The sequence below is a fragment of the Carlito syrichta genome, unplaced genomic scaffold (assembly GCF_000164805.1).
Source record: "Carlito syrichta isolate Samal-C Ts95f unplaced genomic scaffold, Tarsius_syrichta-2.0.1 Scaffold309857, whole genome shotgun sequence".
NCBI lineage: Eukaryota > Metazoa > Chordata > Mammalia > Primates > Tarsiidae > Carlito > Carlito syrichta.
The window spans coordinates 202,559-208,510 of NW_007253953.1; positions in this window are offsets into that span (position 1 = coordinate 202,559).

Genomic DNA, 5,952 nt, shown 5'->3' on the forward strand with positions numbered 1-5,952 from the left:
AATTGCTCACCAAAATAGCTGTGCCAATTTATACTTCCTGCAAGAATGAAAGTGCCTGTTTGCTCTAAACCTTGCCAAAATGTCATATTTTCCAGTCTAGTAGGTGAAAGATGATTTCTTGTTGTTTTAGTTTACATTCCCCTGGTTATAAGTAAGGTTGAAGATCTTTCCATATATTTATGGTCAGGTCCTCTCCCTTTTCACAGGGCTCCTGTGAGAGGCGTTTTGTTTGTATGTGTGGGGGTTAGGGGCGGGGAGTGGATTTGAGCCTTAGTACCAGCTACTCAAGGGAGTTAGTTGCATACTAGTTCTGAGAACATCAGCTGCCATTGCTGATGGCCCTGGGAGAGCTTGTGAGAAATTGAGATCACATACAGCCTCTCCCTCTGGGGTGAGGAAGAGCCACTGGTTTCAGCGAGGTCACTAATCTGGAGAGAGAGACTGGAGTTATCCTGCACACAAACTGCTTGCCTCTTCCCAATACTAATGTGTGAAGGCAAAGACAAGGGGGTTAGGACATTGGATTGACCAATTGCTTCTATCAGTGCAAAATTGGTTGCTGACAGACCTGGGGGCAGGGCAGAGGATGGCTCGAACTCAGGGGTCCCCTCTAGGTAAAAGTTAATGGATGACCAATGGCTGACTAAACACGCAGGACTAACAAGGGACTAGACCCTCGGCAATTAATGTTTGGGACACCTCACACCAGCAAGGCAAGAGGAATCTGGATTGTATGACGGAGGAGAGATGCCTCATAACTACCTGTAAATACAAAGACGCTAATGCTCCAATTTTCTTCCTTGCCAAATCTGTATGTTTATATATTTTAAAGAATTTCTCATTTCCTTGGCTCCTTTCTCCTCAGTAAAGATAAAGATAGAGAAACTTTCTATTAAGACCATAAGTTACAGATTTGTGATGGAATTAGAAGAGGCACAGGTCTGACCCAAATATCTTTATTTGGAGTTGGGGGCAGAAACTGAGATTTTGGTGAGTCTTTCTTTGGGAAGTGTGAGTACATTTTATGTTGTTAAGGGGGAAAAAATCACATTATTTTAGGTAACAGATTTTGTGGTGGGGGTCAGAGTCTTACTCTGCCACCTAGGCTGGAGTGCACGGGCACTCACCACAACCTCAAACTCCTGGGCTAGGCGATCCTTCCACCTTAGCCTCCCAAGTAGCTGGGTCTGCAGGCACATGCAACCATGCCCAGCTAATTTTTATATTTTTTGTTGAGATGAGATCTCTCTATGTTGCCCAGGCTGGGTCTCAAACTCCTGGGCTCAGGCAATCCACCCTCCTCAGTCTCCCAAAGTGCTGAGATTACAGGCAAGAGCCACCACACCCAGCAGATAACAGAATTTTTGAAAGTGTATATATGGGAAGATAGGTCCGAAGGGATGGACTGTTTTGTGGGGAAAAGAGGGCACCACCCAGTATTCGTTCATTCTTCCTGACACCATGTATTATGACCTCTGGGCAATTCCCTAGATGTGTACAATCTTGGCGGAATGATAAATTGAGAATCTGGCGAAATTCCCTCTATAGAAACTGAAGAAGAGGCCCCTGAAGGCACCATCTGCCAGACTCTTCCTCTAATCTCTGCAATAGAGCCAAAGTGTCAGCATGTTGCCTGAAGTATGTGAGACTGACTCACTCTTCTGGAACTTTTAATCCTTTAATCCTAATGGGAGTGAAGCAAGTCTATTCATTCCAAAGACAGTTCTGGGAAAGCTTGTCGAGCTACTCCAGCTACAGAGACTCTCTGAAACTCCCTGATTCTGTTTTGTTCTAACGAAAGAATATACTACAATTATTTTTTCTCTATCAACATCTGGGGCTATCTCAAATACTGCTTCTAGGAGCATTCTTGCACTTCTCTTTTGGTGCACATGTTCACACATTTCTCTTGGACATGAACCCAGGAGTAAAATTGATGGACCGTAGTTGTAACAGTGATCGCAACATTTTTAATTTATTAAAGTCTAATGTTAATTAGCATTTTGCCTACTTCCCAGACAATGCAGAGACCTTAGAACATTCCAGTTATACCCTCTCCTGACATACATGCCATTATAGTCATGTATGTTAAGCCTCACAAGACATTATTATTATTGTATTGTACAGCCAGTATTAATTTAGAACTGCCCACGTGTTTACAATTTCACTTGCTCTTCATTCCTTCCTGCAAATACAAACTTTCATCTGAGATCATTTTCTTTCTGCCTGAATGACACCTTTTAGTATTTCCTTTAGGGAATTTCTGCTGGTGATGAATTCCATCAGTATTTTGTCTGAAAATATTTTAATTTCACCTTCAATTTTGAAGGATATTTCCACTGAATATATACTTTGAGGTAGGCAGTTATTTTCTCTCAGAACTTTGAAGATACCATTTCATTTTCTTCTGACTTGTTCTGTTGGACAATTAGCTGTCCGTCTTACTGCTCCTTTAAAGGCAACTGGCTTTTTTGGTGTGTCTTTGAAGATTTGTTTGTTTTTCCTCTGTTTTCCAACAGTTTAACTGTGATGTGCCTAGGTGTGACGTTATTTGTATATATCCTGCTTTAGATTAATAGAGATTCTTAAATATATGGCTCCTATGTTTCATTGGTTTTAGAAAATTGCCAGTCATTATCTCATCAAATATTGCTTCTGTTTCAATTTTTCTCCTCTTTCTTCTGGAACTCTGATTATCCTTTGGTAGGTCTTGTAACTTTAGCCTGTTTCTTACACTGTTTTCCGTATTTTCTCTTTTTTTCCTTCCATACTTTGTCATGGGTTTTCCTCTTGACCTATCCTCCAGTTCACCAATTATCTCTTTAGCTGTGTATAATACACAACCCATCAGTCAAGTTATTAATTTTAGTTGTTGTATTTTTTATTCTAGATTTCCATTTGATTGTTTTTATAGTTTCTAGTTTTTTGCAAAAATTTTAAATCTTCTTGAAGGATATTTCCATTGAGTGTAGATTATTAGGTTGACTGCTGTTTTTTTTCAGCTCATTGAAATTATATTTCTATTTTTTTTCTGACCTTCATTGTTTTTGTTGAAAAGTCCACTGTCAGTCTGTTTTTTCTTTCTAGGTAATATATTTTTCTTTTAAAACTGCTTTTGCATTTTTTACTTTTGAAGATTTTTTCCTACAGTTTTAATGTAATATGTTAGGCATGGATCTTTTTGTGTGTCTTTGAGATTTGTTTGTTTTTCCTTTGTTTTCAGCAGTTTAACTATGATGTGCCTAGGTGTGGCTTTATTTGTATTTATCCTGCTCTAGATTTAAAAATTATTTCTTGGGATGCATTGGGCTTCTGGAAGCTATGGATTAATGTCTTTCATGTCAGTTTATATCACTTGCAAATATGCCTCTAATTCTCACTCTCTATTTTCCTTCTGGAATGCCAACTAAACATATGTTACACTTCTCACATCATTTCCCATGTAAATTTCTCTTTTATGTTTTGTTTTTGTCTGTATTCTAAATTCTGGATAACGTTTTCTGAGCCATCTTCCAGTTGGCTCATTCTTTTCTCATCTTTGTGTTATCTACTATTAAACTAATCATTGAATTTTCAATTTTGTGTACTTAGTGTTTTTTATTTCTCAAAGTTCTGTTTTGCTCTTTTCTAAGTATTTTGAGTCACCTTTTTTTAACAAGATAAATTTTGATTTTAGAATAGTTTTAGATTTACAGCCTATCGTTAACATCTTAATTTTTATGGCATGTTTGTTGCAACTAATAAACCAATATTGATATTATTAACGAAACTCCTTGCTTTATTCATATTTAATTCTTTTCCTTCAATGTCTTTTGTCTGTTCCAGGACCCCATCCAGGATATTACAATTCATGTAGTTATCTTGTCTTCTTAGCCTCCTCTATGCTGTGATAATTTCCCAGATTTTACTTATTTTTGGTGACCTTGACTGTTTTGAGGTGTACTGGTCATGTATTTTTAGAATATTCCTCAAAAGAAGTTTGTCTGATATTTTTCTCATGGTTAGACTAAGGTTATGGAGTTTTTGTTTGTTTGCTTGAGTTAAAGTCTTACTTTGTCACCCAGGAGGACAGTGGCATACTCATGGCCACTGCAGCCTTCACCTGCTGGGCTCAGGTGATCCTTCTGCCTCAACTTTTCAAGTAGCTGGAACTACAGGTATGTGCCACCAAGCCTAGCTAAATTGTTTTGTTTTATTGTAGAGATAAAGTCATGCCAAGTTGCCCAGACTGGTCTCAGACCCCTGGGCTCAGGTAGTCCTTTTGCTTTTGCCTCCCACAGTGCTGGGATTACAGGCATGAGCCACCGTACCTGGTGGGTTATGGGTTTTTAGGAAGAAGACCATAGAGGTGAAGTGCCCACAACACATTATATCAAGGGTACACGCTATCACCATGACTTGTCACTGGTGGTATTAACCTTGATCACCTAGCCAAGATGTGCTTTCCAGGTTTCTCCATTGTAAGTTATTTCCCCCCACTTTTAATACCATACCCAACCGGAAGCAAGACTCTGAGCACACCCCACACTTAAGGGGTGGAGAGCTAAGTTTCTCCTCCCCACATAAATCGTGCGGAATTCTCATATATGGGAGATTTGTCTATTCTCCTCTATTTATTTATTTTTCAATTGTTTTTTATCAGTGTGGAGTCATTTTATTTTATACTATGAATTAATGTCTTTCACGTCAGCTTATACCACTTGCAAATATGCCTCTAATTAAATATCCATGGATATTTAGGTTATAATTTAATACTATATTCTTTATTTTGTCTCCCTTGTCCAAATTGTTCCAGCTTTGGCCATTGGTAGCTCCGCCGAGTCACCTTCTGTGTCCCTTTGACAAAGCCTCATCATTTTGTTGTCTGAGAACTTCCTTATCTTCTGGCACTTCAAGATGCTCCAGGCTCATCTTATATTTTTCCTGACCCAGTCCTAAAATTAACTATTTTTCCAAGGAGCCCTGGTACCTTAGAATGATATTAGAAAAAAAGAAAGGTCACTTTTTTCAGTTTTTTTCTTCGTGCATATATTTTAATCATGTCTTTTATTTCTTTAAATAAAGTAAGCATTTTTAATAATGAATGTCTGAAGTTTTGGTAAGTCTGTTTCTGTAGTCTTGTTTCAGCTGGTTCCCATTCATGATGACTCGTTCTCCTGTATGTTTGTTTATTATTTATTCATTTTTGCAGAGACAGGGTCTCACTCTGTCGCCCAGGCTGAAGTGCGGCGGTACAGTCATAGCTCGCTGCAGCCTCGAACTCCTGGGCCCAAGGGATCCTCCTGCTGCAGCCTCTCAAGTAGCTGGGACTACAGGTGTGTGCCACCACACTTGGCTATTTTTTTTTCTAGAAACAAAGTCTCACTCGTTGTCTAGGCTGGTCTTGAACTCCTGGCTTCAAGTGATCTTCCTGCCTCAGCCTCTTAGGGAATACAAGCATGAGCCATTGTACCTGGCTCTGAGTTATTTTGTACTTTATTCTGGTCACTCTACTTGAAAAATTATTTTGGAGATTCACTGAAGCCTCAAACAAAGCTGCTTTTCTCCAAAAAAGATTTTGTATTTGTTTTTTCTTCCTGGAGTACTTCCAGTCTGGGACCATTTTATATCAGGTACATAGTTCTAATTTCTCTGACCTACACAAACAATGTGAACCTGAGCTGCACATTCATGCAAAGGTTAGCTTTATGGTCACAAGATTTTGTTTCTCTTTTCCTTTTTTTCCTGCTCCAAAAATCACCAAGCCAGTACAATCCCAGCTTAACACGAAGAAGGTCTCTTACTACTTTCTCTACTTTGGACAGGCCCTGACATTGTTTTATGTTCACATTTCTGGCCGGGCCTGGTGGCTCATACTTATAATCCCAGAACTTTGAGAGGCTGAGGCTGGAGGATTGCTTGAGCCCAGAAGTTTGAGGCCAGTCTGGGCAACATAGTGAGACCTTGTCTCTA